A 13,876-nucleotide genomic window follows, 5' to 3' on the forward strand; every position below is an offset into this window, starting at 1 on the left:
AAATGCAATTTTGTCTCTCGTGCACACACCCAGAGTGCCTATGATGCGATGGCCTGAACTGAAGGGGGAGGGGTGGCTGGAAGCCGAGGAGTGTGGCGAAGAGGCTGGCGGGAGAAGTCAGCCCAGGTGCAGGCAACGAGGGGTGTATTTGCAGAGAGTTTAAAAATAATGAAACCAACTAAAAGCCATCTGGTTTGTATTACCAGCGTGTAGCATGGCGATTCTACACAACGTCAGTGACAAAATGCTCCTCCCAGCCAAAGGCTGACCCTTCTACCCACTACCACCCTGCAATGCCCCCCGGTTGGATGCTATCCAGCCTCACTGGAGAGCGAGATTTACCGAGTTTCGAATTCCCGGAACTTGCAGCGCCTCCGTATAGTAGGCGTTCAATAAACACTGACTCCACCAAACATAACCTTGAACTCAGATTACGTGTGTGTGGCCCTTTAAAACTGGCCTGGCGCTCCCCCAAAGACACGCCTCGGTCTCACCTATCACAAAGGAAACTTGCCACAACACGGGCCCACTCTGTTACAGCACAGAGGAAAATTGAGGCAATCACCCAGGGTACGTAGGCGAAGTTGGAGCTTTGCTGGAATGGTAGAAACAGTTGCCTTCATTTTTCTCTCTGTGCTGGCAGTAGTTATCAGCCGCACCACCGAGTGATTTTATTTATATATTTTATTTCCCTTTTTTTTTGGAAAACCAGTGAAAGTCACCTCATAATTTAGAATATTAAAGGATCCACTAGTTCTAGTCGGCCTTGGGATCCTAAGGGAAGCTAAGTGCTTAGAAAACCCTCCTCCTACTGCTCAGACACCCTCCACACTCTGAAATTACCCCAACCGGCTCATAATTGGGACCAGCTGGCAGGATGAGAGAGGAGGCCCCTGCACCGAGCCAGGAATCGCGTTACAAATTTCATCCCTAGAAAGAAGCTTGACTTGCTCCTTTAAGGGTTAAGAGGTAGGAGGTCAAAGGCACAGCGCTTAGGAGCTGGGCTTTAAATTGGCTACAGGGAACCTGAAAACAAAGGGTGTTCACATTAGCAACCGTGGCTCCTTGCTTTGTCTAGGACAAAGTGTGTGCGAAATAGCCCAGGCGACCGTGCTGGGCTACAGCCTCTGCCGAATTTCACTTTACAGCCTGTCTTTCCAGAACTGGCATCATTAATTTGTATGCTGCCCGAAAGCTGTCCTTTTCCCAAAGCCCTCCTCACAAAGCAGATGCAGACCTCCAGAAGTGCACCGGAAATAGGGTGGGTTCGGAGAGAGGGGTGTCCGTGACGCTCTTAGTCTCTAATGTTTCTGGGACTCTGCTCTCTCCTGCTTTCTCGATAGACTTGTCAGCTCTCAGCTTTGCACTCCCACCCCCTTTCCTGTTGAGCCAGAGCTACAGCTTTGCTCTTGGAGAGCAATTCCTGAGGTCTGTCCACCCTGTCTTGGCATTGGGCTCTCCGGCCTGGACTGGGAATCTGGAGGGAACAAAGCAAGCCTCTGGAGTGAGTGCACGCTTATTCTTCAGTACAGCCAAGTGTCAGCGGTGGCCCTTAGTGGCTGGTGGCCACTGTCCCCACCGAGCGGTTTTCGGTGGTATGACCTTGGCTGTCTTCTCTGGTGCCAATCCCCTTTGGTTCTTCTAGCCTGTTGCCCAAGCCAGATTCTCCAGGCTTCCTGTTGATTCTGTGAACGATTTGATCGCTTTCCAATAATTTTTTTTTTTTTTCCCTGCTTAACAGAGTCAATTTCAAGTGTCAGAAACCAAGACCCCTGACTGGTTCGGCATCTGTCCCTGCAAGACTTAGAAAACCAACCCAGTGCTTAAGAGGGAGAAGTAGAGATGAAAGATGAAAGATGGAGCGGCGGAATCAAGAGAAGGAATTAGCAGAACAGGGTGAGGCATCGTGGAAGCGTGGGGAGAAGGAAGGAGAGTCACGGTCGAGGGAGGAGTGGTGGGGGGAAGGAAAAGAAAAGAATTGGCAAGTAACGAAGACCAGCCTAGAAGAGGTCTCTCACCTTGCTAACGCTAGTAATAGGAGCCTCGAAAGAAATTGCCAAAGTGGCCTCCCTGAGGTATTTCTACGTTTCTATTTTTGGCAGACAATGTGGTTTCAATGGTTTTCTGTGACTGTTTCAGGAACAACAGTTCCTTGATTTGGACTTGCTCCTGGAGAGAAATGAAGGTGTGAGCGTTTACTTCATACATTTATCAAATGTGCTGCATGCTTGGGAGCGCACAGATACATGGGCACGCGTATGCCTACTGTGATATGATAAATATATGCATGAGGGAAATGGGGCTCCGGCTCGTTGTATAGGTGGGGAGATTTTATGGAACAAACCTATTTAATATGTCAAAGGGAAAACATTACTTACGACGCCCTATTAGCACATCATTCGTCTTACTGGGAAGACAGAATGAAGAATATTTAACAATTAATAGAAATCATAGGAAGAATTATGATTAAGTGCCATCTGCTGGCTTCTGTGGGTTTTATTTTTATGCAGCTTTGAGCCTGTCCTCATAATTATTGAACGTCTCTCTTGCGCTGAGGGTGAACTTTCCGTCCACATTTGGCCTCTTAACAGATGCCTCGTTTTTGCGGATGTGTTCACGTGTGCACGTGTGTATATGTGTGTGTGTGTGTGTGTCTGTGTGCGCTCATGCGTGCGTGTGCCCGCACATGTGTGTGGATGTGCATGTGCGAGAAAGAAATTAATTTGGAAAAACAAATTCACCTTACAACAATCCGTCTTCCTCTAAATTCTGATTTGAGAGAGCAGACTTGGGTTTATTTTAAAATTCTGTTTTCGTAGCAGATTGCCAAAGCTCTGTGTGCTTAGCATGTGTATAGAGGGGGAAGGCAGAGGGATGATTCTTTGAAAGGGACTTCTCTCTTCCGGTTCATGCGTCTCCTCTGAGAATGTATAGAGTTTGCATCTCAAAAGCTCTGTCTAGTTGACGGCAGGTGAGGAATTTCCATGTCTCATTTGGATGACATTGCAACAAGCAAGCATCAAGTCAAATCGTCTAATCGCTCAGAAGTTAGTGGAAAGGGAAACTCACATGCTCCATGTGAGCATATGTGACCTCCTCCCCTGGGTCTAGTTTTGGATTTTGGACTGTAAGTGCTCAGCAGGAAACAGGTCTTGCTGTTAGTAAATTACCCTGACTTGTGTTTACGTGGGGAGCCAACAGGCTTAGGTCAGCCCTGCTCTCCAACTAGACCCTTGAGCTGATGGTTTACCTGGGGAACTCACATTCCAGATCCATTGTTTGCCTGGGATTAATGAGATTGATTGTCAATAGTTCCCGAGTAATAATGGTAACCATTTACTGACTGCCCACTGTGTACTACAACATTGCAATAGACTATTGAGAAAAAAATACTTCTATGTTCAAATATTTATATATTTGAAATTAGTCTTAGAATTTCAACAATAATGTCCAGCGAGTGTCCTTTATTATTTTAGTGTTACGTGGATGCATAAAAACAGAGGTAATCGTGTTATAAAATACAGTAATAAAGTGAACCTCTCCTGTGACTCGAGATTAGAAGTGGGATGTCACCAAGTTGTGGCAGATTCTTCACGTGCTTTCGCTCTGTTTCTCACACTCTTATGGACATTGGTGTTATTCTCCCCACTTTACAGATCAGTGCATTGAGGCTCCGAAGGATAAAGTGACTTCTCCGTCGCTCACAGCCGGTAGGTAGGAATGGTGGTGGGGTACACGGCAATCTTCATCTCTTCCGTCCCTGTGGTCAAGGCGGACCCCTCTGCCCAGCCCTATCCCAGGCGCTCCAGGTGACTAGTTCCACTTCTGGGGCTGAGGCAACATCACACTCCTGAGAGATTCCAAGCTGTCCTCTCCCTGACGTGGCCGACTCTATGAGTGCTGACTCATCCCCATGGTGCTCACTGTCACTGCTCACACCCATGGCTTCTTCCCACCATCACCTGAGAGTCTGCTCAGGTGGGCCAGGCAGGTTGGAACTGCCATGGAGTGACTGCCAGCAGGTGTGGCCATGAGTCATGGCGCCCAGGATCTGGTGGATAGATACCGCCCGTTCTTTGCCGCCACCACCCCCCCCCCCCCCCCCGCCCCGGAGTGGGCCAACCCCGGGCGTGTTTTAGTCTGTCTGACCTTCACCAGCAGGGCCGTGTTCATGAAGGCACTCCGTGCTTATTTCCTTTCCTTCCCCACCCCGCTTCCACATTCCCAAGTAAGTTACTCACACTCACATCCCCGGTTAGGGTGGCCTCCAGGAGAGCACCGAGCATGGGTTCCAGAGGGCCAGCTACTCTATGATGCAGCTCCCCTGGGGGCTCTGTCATGGTTGTTCACAGCCCCAGCGGCTGACAGTGCTGCCTATAGACAGCCTTCAGCTGTCCCTCGGCTGGCGAGAGTTACCTCGCCCATGGTCGACTCCTGACTGACCTGGCAGTGAAGGATCGAGCTCTCTTGGCTCAACCCTGGACAGCTGTGGAGGGGATTCAGGCTCCAGACATCCCCTGGGTTAGGGTGAGGTGGCCGCGGGCCTCGCCGTGGCTCATCTCCCACCCTGGCACAGTCCCGTTGCCCTCTGCTCTTTTGCACGGGTGTTGATCCCAAGGCCACTTCCCAGCAATGCCCTGTGTGTTAATCTCCTCTCGGAGTCCCCTTTGCTGTGGGACTGCCGCACCCCAGCAGCATGTGCCCCTGAGGACTGGGGAGAGCAGGAGCCGGTGTCCGGACATGGACGTGTACTGGGAGTGAAACTGGCCCAGTGTTGGGTCAAGTCGCTGACGCTTCGGGGTTAGTTTGTTAGTACGGGATTGCGCCGTGAATTTCAATTTATCCGACGCCAGTGCCTTTGTGCAGGTATCATTTCACTTCCTAAAAATGGTTATTCTTCCCCTGACTTTGGCTAGCAATTCTAACATCTGCTTACATCTGGGCTGCATTTGGGTTTCTCACACACTGTGTCCTTTGACCTTTGTGGTCCAGGAGACTGCTGAGGCCGCCACCCACCTCTCAGTGCAAGGTTTCAGAGGCTTCGAGTGACTCAGCTCGCGTCACGCCTCCGGGCAGGGACTTGGCTTCCGGGCCTGGGCCTCTAGCAGTGTGCTTTCATGATGCTGCATGCCCTTTATTGGGTTTCTCCAGGACTCTAGCTCCGGCAGGAGGGGTGGGGGGTTGGGGGGTTGCTTCTTAACACACGGAACACGTTAACTCCACGCGCAATTGTTTCAAGTTTATTTATTTATTTTGAGGGAGAGTGGGAGTGCAAGCAGGGGAGGGGCAGAGAGAGAGAGGGAGACAGAGAATCCCAAGTAGGCTCCGTGCTGTCCGCGCAGAGCCCGATGTGGGGCTCAATCCCCCGAACCATGAGATCATGCCCTGAGCTGAAATGGAGAGTCCAACGCTTAAGCGACTGAGCCCCCCGGTGTCCCGGGTCCACACACATTTTTAAAGGAACTCCAGTGTACCACACGCCGAGAATACAAAGATGGATGAGACACAGCCCCTCTTCTCAGCCTTGTCACAGAGACAAGCAGGTGGACACACAGTCACAATGCAGTGTTCCACGTAAATAAACGGCGCGGAGCAGGGGCCCAAGGACCCAGAGGGGGCATCGCAGGGAACGTGGTGCCTCAATATAATGTCTCTCCCGATCAGACGTGGCCCCCAAATGTGGAGTAATGACCGATCGGCGGAGGCCAGTAGTGTGGGGGGTAAAAGAATTCACCCGAAAGAGACAGAGGCTTACCGAATACACCACAAGGGAACGGCGGGCAGGACAGCAGAGGAGAGACTGTCTGCCATGAGGCAGTGGGTGGGGGCTGTATTTAATGGGGGAAGGTGGGGAGGTTTGGGGATGCATAGAGTTCTCCCCTTTTTTGGGAACTGTGCCTGGTTGTAAGTAGCCCGTTGGACAGTTAGGGCCTATGGATATTTTGAGGTGAGTTGCCTGATGGGCCTGTGTGTATTCAGCCAGGGGGTCTCTGTGGGCCCTTTCTACATTCCGTTGCTCGAGCCTGTTTGCCTAAAAGCAGCCTCTACAGGGAATATGCTGTTTGAACTAGATCTTAAAGACTCAAGGGTGCTTACTAGTGCAGTAAGAGGGGTGAAGGGAATTCTAAGCAGAGGGAACCGTCTATGCAGAGGCATAGAGACAGGAAAAGAGGGGCGCCTGGGTGGCTCTGTTGGTTAAGCGTCTGACTTCAGCTCAGGTCATGATCTCACAGTTCGTGGGTTCGAGCCCCGTGTGGAGCTCTGTGCTGACAGCTCAGAGGCTGGAATTTGCTTTGGATGCTGTGTCTCCTTCCCTCTCTTCCCCTCCCCCCCATTCTCTCTCTCTCTCTCTCTCTCTCTCTCTCAAAAATAAACATTAAAAAAAAAAGAGGAATTTGGTTGACTAGAGCAGAGGGTGTGAGGTCGGGGGTGGGAGGGGGGGCAGTAGGTCAGGCCCTTTAGACGTTATTATGCAACCAGAGGATTTATATTACCAGATTTGCTTTTTCGAAAGGAAATAGTAATCCTAATATGTATTGAGGAATTAGCATGAGCTATATATTTAACATAGATTATTTCACTTATTCCTTGTAAGAGCCTTATAAGATAAAGAACATTACCTCATTTTTGGATTATTATGCTTATTGGAGAAGCCCCTCTGGCAGCAGAGGGGGGTGGGTAAACCAGAATACACAGAGCCTGATGGCAGAGAGAATAGGAAGGATATGACATTCCGGGCAAGAAATGACAAGGCCCTCAGCTCAGGGGCTGCAGAGGGAAGGAGAGGAAAGTTTGGCAGTCGGAGCTGCTTCTGTGGAATTTGGTGACTGAATGGCTGAGGCTGGGAGGCTGGACTATTCCATCACCCATGAAAGGGATCACTGAGAAGGCAGATTCATGGTGGGGGGAGGGGGGCATGTTGCATTTGAAATTCCGGTAGATGTCCAGGTAGAGATGTCTATGGAGGAATTGGGTGTATGGGTTTGGAGACCCGGGGAGAGGCCTGGAGCAGTTATCAGATTTGGGATTCTCTCCCTGTCGATGGACGTGGTGAGGTGAGCGACAGAGAGCAACAGCCTTGACATCAAATCCCACTTCATCATTTACTGATGGTGCGACCTTACGCAAGTTAATCTGTGACCTCAGTTTTCTCATTTGTAAATTGGGGTTGGGGGCGGTTGATAAGGCTAACGTCGGAGGGTTATAATAAGCATTACAGATGCCTAACAGAGTGTCTAGGACACGATAAGGGGAGGAGGAGAAGAAATCTCAGGTGGAGAGTGTGTACAATGGGAAGGAAGCACGGTGAGGCTGGCACCCTGGAGAACAGCAGTTTTCCAGAGGTAAAGAAACAGAAGCCAGCAAAGGGACAAGAAAGACGTGCTCAGGAACCAAAAGATAGAAGTGTCCTGGGGGCAAAGGGAAAAGATATTTTCTAGATGTTTTTTGCAGGTATCAAAGCCGAGATGAAATTTACAGAAAAAAAAATCAATGGCAAATAAATATATGAAAAGATGCTGAGTCATACTCCTTTTTCTAGAAATGCAGGTTAAAATAATAATGAGGCACCACGTTTCATTATTTGATTGGTAAGGATGATTGTATTTAGTGATATTTAGTGTTGGTCAAGGTCGGAAACAGATGGCCCCAGATACTATGGGAACATACATTCATGGACATTCATGTTATTTTTAAAAAATGGGGTTTTTTGAGAGAGAGAGAGAGAGTGGGAGAGGGGCAGAGAGAGAGGGAGACAGAGGATCCAAAGCAGGCTCTGTGCCGACAGCAGAGAGCCCGACACAGGGCTTGAACCCACGAACTGCGAGAATATGATGCGAGCCAAAGTCAGACACTTAACTGACTGAACCACCTGGCGCCCCCATTCACGTCATTTTTTAAAGGGCAGTTTGCCAAAATATATCCAACTTGTGAATGCATATGTCCTTGACCCAGACACTGCACTTCTAAGAGTTTGCAACAAACTCACACGTTTACAAAGATGCATCTTCAGTGGTATTAATTGTGACATTATTTAACATGGTAAGAGAAATTGAGAAGCAACCTAAAAGTCCATCAAAAAGGGACTGGTTAAATAAAATGCATTGCACCCTTGTATTTTAACTGGGGTGGGTTGGGAGAAGGTAAGGGTGGGGATAGGAATGCAGACACCTTGGAATAGGCATGCCAGAATTACTGAGGCTGTGTGCGCACGTGTGTGGGTGTCTGTGTGTGTGTTGGTGGGATACGGTGAACAGGGGCCAGAGGGTCGTATGCCCAGTGTGGGCTGGCAACCCTGTGGATGAGATACACGTTGAACATAGCTTTGTTTTGTTGAAGAGAGAGGTACGGATGCCAGACTACGTGGCCCTTCTCCCCAACCCCATGAATCTTTAATAACACTGTAAACATCAGAATGGATTTGGTATGATTTGGTATGATTGGATTCCTTGTCAATGCTGGTCAAGGGGCTGAGTTTTGTGTGAAGCATGGCATGGGAGGTAGCCTGCCAACATCTCACATGTGCCGTGCATGTGTGAAGGATTCTAGAAGTGTCCGCAAAAGTGTTATTGGGGTGACCTCTGAGACGGGGCGCTGGGGATGCCGTGTGGATATGGACTTTTCAGTTTATATCCTTTCAAACCACTGGCATTTTTGCTTTAAAAACTATTTTACAAATTATATGGTTCAGACAATGCAAGAGTGGAGCGAAATAGTGACTCCTCACCAGCTGAACAGAGTCCCAACTTTTTGTTAAAGATTTGTTTTCAGTTTATTTATTTTGAGAAAGAGAGACAGCACAAGCATGGGAGGGGCAGAGAGAGAGAGAGAGAGAGAGAATCCCAGGCAGGAGAGAATCCATCGACAGCACAGAGCCCGATGCGGGGCTCAAATTCACCAACTGCGAGATCGTGAACTGGAGCCGAGACCAAGAGTCAGACACTTAACTGACTGAGCCACCCAGGTGCCCCCGAATCTCAACTTTGCTTCTGATTTACCATTTGGATGACGGTAAAGAAAACAATGATTTCCACAGAGAAGTAGAGGCGGAGACATTGTACTTGCAGAAGGTTGGGATGGGACGCATCCCTGGAATTATATAGTCATGTCTTATAGAAAAAGTACTGTTTGCTCTACTTTATTATACATTTAAAAATTTTTTAAAGACGTTTATTTGTTTTTGAGAGAGACTGAGCATGAGCGGGGAAGGGGCAGAGAGAGAGAGGGAGACACAGAATCCGAAGCAGGCTCCAGGCTCCGAGCTGTCAGCTCAGAGCCCGACGTGGGGCTCGAACTCGCAATCTGTGAGATCATGACCTGAGCCAAAGTCAGACGCTTAACCGGCTGAGCCAGCCAGAGGCCCCTCTTTTTTATTATATTTACATGGTAGCTAGTAGGTGCTCAACAGATATTGATTGGCTTTATTGATGTTCAAAATACTTAAAGCTTTGTCCAGCGTTAAGATATGCACGTATATTCTGATTTCACCAAATTCTACGGGGACCGTAACTCGGTTCGTTGTGACCTGCTACTATGGTAATAACCCCCTCTCTGGGTTGGGCATGAACACAGCACCATTCTCCTGACTGATATCCTGTGTGAGCCATCAAACCAAAACATGACCTCAGAGCGCCAATGAATCGCCTGCACGACACTTGAGAGTTACGTACACATTATTTTCATCTCTGGGCCGTTTCAGTCTCACTTTTACAGCAGTTCTGAAATTTACCACTTAACTCAGCTCTCGAGGAGCCAGGTGCCTTTTACCAGCTCCACAAGTTCCCGTTGAAATCACGGGACTGAAATTGCCCATTTGGAAAGCAGAGGAATTGTTTGTAATGCGGCTCCCCCAGGCAGGCTGGACGCAGAACTGGAAATGATCACGGCTCGTCTGGCGGGAGAAGTCCCGCACAGATATTCCCACTGAGGCAGACTTTCCTGGCTGCACCACCGAGACCCTCTGTGGGCTGGGGTCCCAGCACTGTGTCCACTGTCAGGAAAGAGCTGCTTCCTCCGCCTCCCCCAGGACACCCCTCCCTTCATCTCTTCCTCCCTAGTGCCCATTTAATGGATTGATAGATCTGGACAGTTGATTTCCATTTACGCAGCTGAGGCTGCTCATGGCTGTGACAGCTCAGAGGGGCCACCGGATGTTTTTAACTTTGTCTCCTAACGTTTTATTATAACAATTTTCAAACATTCAGAAAAGTTGAAAAAAGAAAGAACAGTGCAGCAAACTCAGCACAGATTCTTTTTTTTTTTTTAATGTTTATTGACTTTTGAGAGAGAGAGAGAGAGAGACGCACACAGCATGAGTGGGGGAGGGGCAGAGAGAGAGGGAGACACAGAATCCGAAGCAGGCTCCAGGCTCTGAGTGATCAGCACAGAGCCCGACGCGGGGCTCGAACTCATAAACTGTGAGATCATGGCCTGAGCTGAGTTGGCGCTTGACCGACTGAGCCACCCGGAGCAAGATGTCCTGAAGCGGTTGTCTGCATGGGGCCATTTTCCCGGGGCTATCTAGATGTCCACACCGAGTCCCCGAAGAGGTTTGGTTTTGTTTTGTTCCTGTAGTTGGTGTGGTTGTTTAACGTCAGCAATTTGAATCGCACCACTCCACTTTGCTCCCCGCTGGAGAATCAGAAGTATCTCTCTGGTTTTTCGGCGTTGCCTGATAAAAATTCACCGGTAGCGATGACTTAGTGTAACTAATCTCATAGTGAATTCTGGACAACGGCGGAAAATGCCACGCAGCTTCTTACTCATTTTATTAGCCTAAAAACAAGCCATAAAACGTTGAGTTATAAACAGCTGTTGTTCCCACACGGTGCCTATAACAACAGGACACCAGGGACAATGGCAAACATTCAAACAAGCCAGGAGGAAAGACATCTTAACCATCGTCAGTTAATGCCGATGAGAGGGATGGGTTTTGGAGTGTGAGGAAGTCTACGGAAAGGGGATACAGAGGTTGCCAAGACCAGCCCCTGGCGCTGTCCACTTTCTTCCATTTTTGTAGAGGCTCCTGCTAGAAAACTCTTCGATATATGACGCCTTTATGCTCTGCCTCGTACTGGCTGCAAGCCTCTGAGCCACTGACTTACCCTCTCTGAAATTGTTACCTGTGAAATGGAGATAATAAAATCCATCTTGGAGGCCTAAGGTTAGGATTACATTAAATTATGTATGAAAAGTGCTCTGTCAACTGCAATGTATGATATGCATTTGGTTATCACGAACACGCAGATAAAATGCCACCATGGTAGCGTGCATTTTATTGCATCAAACTTTTTATGATGACGTTTTCAAACACACACTAATGTGGGTCTGAATATAATAAATACGTTTACAGTGAATCACCATGTACCCATCACCCAGCTTTGCCATTTATCAACGTAAGACCAACGGCACTAGATAAAGCACCATCTCCCCTGTTACTAGATTATTTTTTAGAACAACCCCAGACTTTATAGCACTTCTATTTTATTTATTTATTTACAAAAATTTTTAATGTTTATTGATTTTTGAGAGAGACAGAGACAGAGTGTGAGCAGGTGAGGGGCAGAGAGAGAGGGAGACACAGAATCCGAAGGAGGTTCCAGGCTCCGAGCTGCCAGCACAGAGCCTGACGCGGGGCTCAAACTCATGAGCCGCGAGATCATGACCTGAGCCAAAGTCGGACGCTCAACCGACTGAGCCACCCACGCACCCCATTTTATTTATTTATTTATTTATTTTTAATTTATTTTTTTACATTTATTTATTTTTGAGAAACAGAGTGAGACAAAGCGTGAGCAGGGGAGGGGCAGAGAGAGGACACACAGAATCTGAAGCAGGCTCCAGGCTCTGAGCAAGTGGTCAGCACAGAGCCTGATGTGGGGCTCGAACCCACAGACTGTGAAATCATGACCTGAGCCGAAGTCGGACGCTCAACCGACTGAGCCACCCAGGCGCCCCTATTTATTTATTTTTTAAGTAAGCTCTCTTCTCTACCCAACATGGGCTTGAATTCACGACTTTGAGATCAGGAGTTGCAAGTCTGTATTACTTCATTAAAAAATACTTAAGGAGAGAGACAGGACTTTTAAAAATGTATATCCACAGCACTCTTTTTTAATTTTTTTTTTTAACATTTATTTATTTTTGAGACAGAGAGAGACAGAGCATGAACAGGGGAGGGGCAGAGAGAGAGGGAGACACAGAATCTGAAACAGGCTCCAGGCTCTGAGCTGTCAGCACAGAGCCCAACGTGGGGCTCGAACTCACGGACCACGAGATCATGACCTGAGCCGAAGTCGGCCACTTAACTGACTGAGCCACCCAGGTGCCCCAACAGCACTCTTATCACATCTAAAAGAAATGAAAGGTAACCTTAATGCCATCTATTATCCAGTCAGCATAAAAATTCTGATGGTCTCATAAATGTTTTTTTCTCTGAATCAGGATTCAAACAGGGTCCACACATGCCTTCTGGTAAGATTACTCAAGTTTTAAAAAATCGATATGACAGTCTCCCAGCCCCAGCTTTTTTTTTTTTTCAACTTGCTATTTATTTGTTGAAAAAAGTGGGTAATTCGTTCTACAACATCACCCCCAGTTTGCATTTGGCTATTGTACTCTCATGGTCTCTTTTTCATGTTCTTCTATCCTCAGTGTTTGTACAAACTCGCGATTATATCTGGAGGCCTGTTTGGTTTGAGAATAAACTTCTGGTGGCAGTCTTGCAGGGATGTGCTATTTCCAGTTCCATCACATCAAGGAGGCACACGTTTGGTTGTCTCCTTTTTATGATCTTAAGGCTGAGCGGTGGGTTCACATAGTGATCCAGGTTTTGTGAAGATTGAAGTTTCCAAATTGAAAAGCTTCCTTTTAAGAGCAAGAATCCAAAATGACAAATATAAAATTAGGTTCTGGGTCTTAGAGGGAAACCATGCTGGGGAGGGACATTGAAACTTATCCTGTATTAGCTCACGGTAACTCTGCCTCTGGATTCAGGGGCAATGAACGTGATCTATCCCTTACTATGTTTCCCATCAGCCTTTTACTGCATCACCCACTGATGGTCACTGCCTACATCCAATTTTTGTTTTACTATAAAGTATTCTTTTTTTTTAAATCTTTATTTTTGAGAGAGAGGGAGAGCATAAGCAGGGGAAGGGCAGAGAGAGAGGGAGACACAGAATCCAAAGCAGGCTCCAGGCTCTGAGCTGTCATCACAGAGCCTGACACGGGGCTCAAACTCCCGGACTGCGAGATCATGACCTGAGCCGAAGTTGGCCACTTAACCAACTGAGCCACCCAGGCGTCCCTACCATAAAATATTCAAATTCTACCATTCCTTGAGCATTTATTACCTGGTCTTCTTATATCAATTATTTGATTACTGTGAGAATCAGTCAAGGTCTAGGTAGGAGACAGAAACCACACAGTCATTTGAATAGAAAAAATGTAACGCAAGAAATTATTAACAAGTAATAGAAGCCTAGCCATAAAGGGTTAAGTAATTCTAAAGAACATAGGAATAGTAGATACAGGGAGTGCCCGTACCTCCAGAGCAGAGTCAGAACACCCAAGGGGGTGACACACTGGAAGAGGGTCTCCCCAACCCCAAGGATGGAGAGAGTGGCTGTAACCCACTGGAGGGTGGAGAAGTTCACTGAAATCCTTTAGACTAGGGCTGTGGGCAGGGAACTAGCCCCTGGGGTGCTGACGCAGCTTGATAGACAGCTGCCCACGGGGTGCTGCTAAAAACTCACTGAGGGGTCCTCCATAACTGTTGGCCACTGTGCACCACAGAAAGAAGCAGGAAAACCCAGTAGGACCAGGAGAAAATCCTTCCTCCTGTAATGTCCTTCTAGCATCCTCTACTGACAGATGC

The sequence above is a fragment of the Panthera onca genome, chromosome C1 (assembly GCF_046562875.1).
Source record: "Panthera onca isolate mPanOnc1 chromosome C1, mPanOnc1 haplotype 2, whole genome shotgun sequence".
Classification (NCBI taxonomy): domain Eukaryota; kingdom Metazoa; phylum Chordata; class Mammalia; order Carnivora; family Felidae; genus Panthera; species Panthera onca.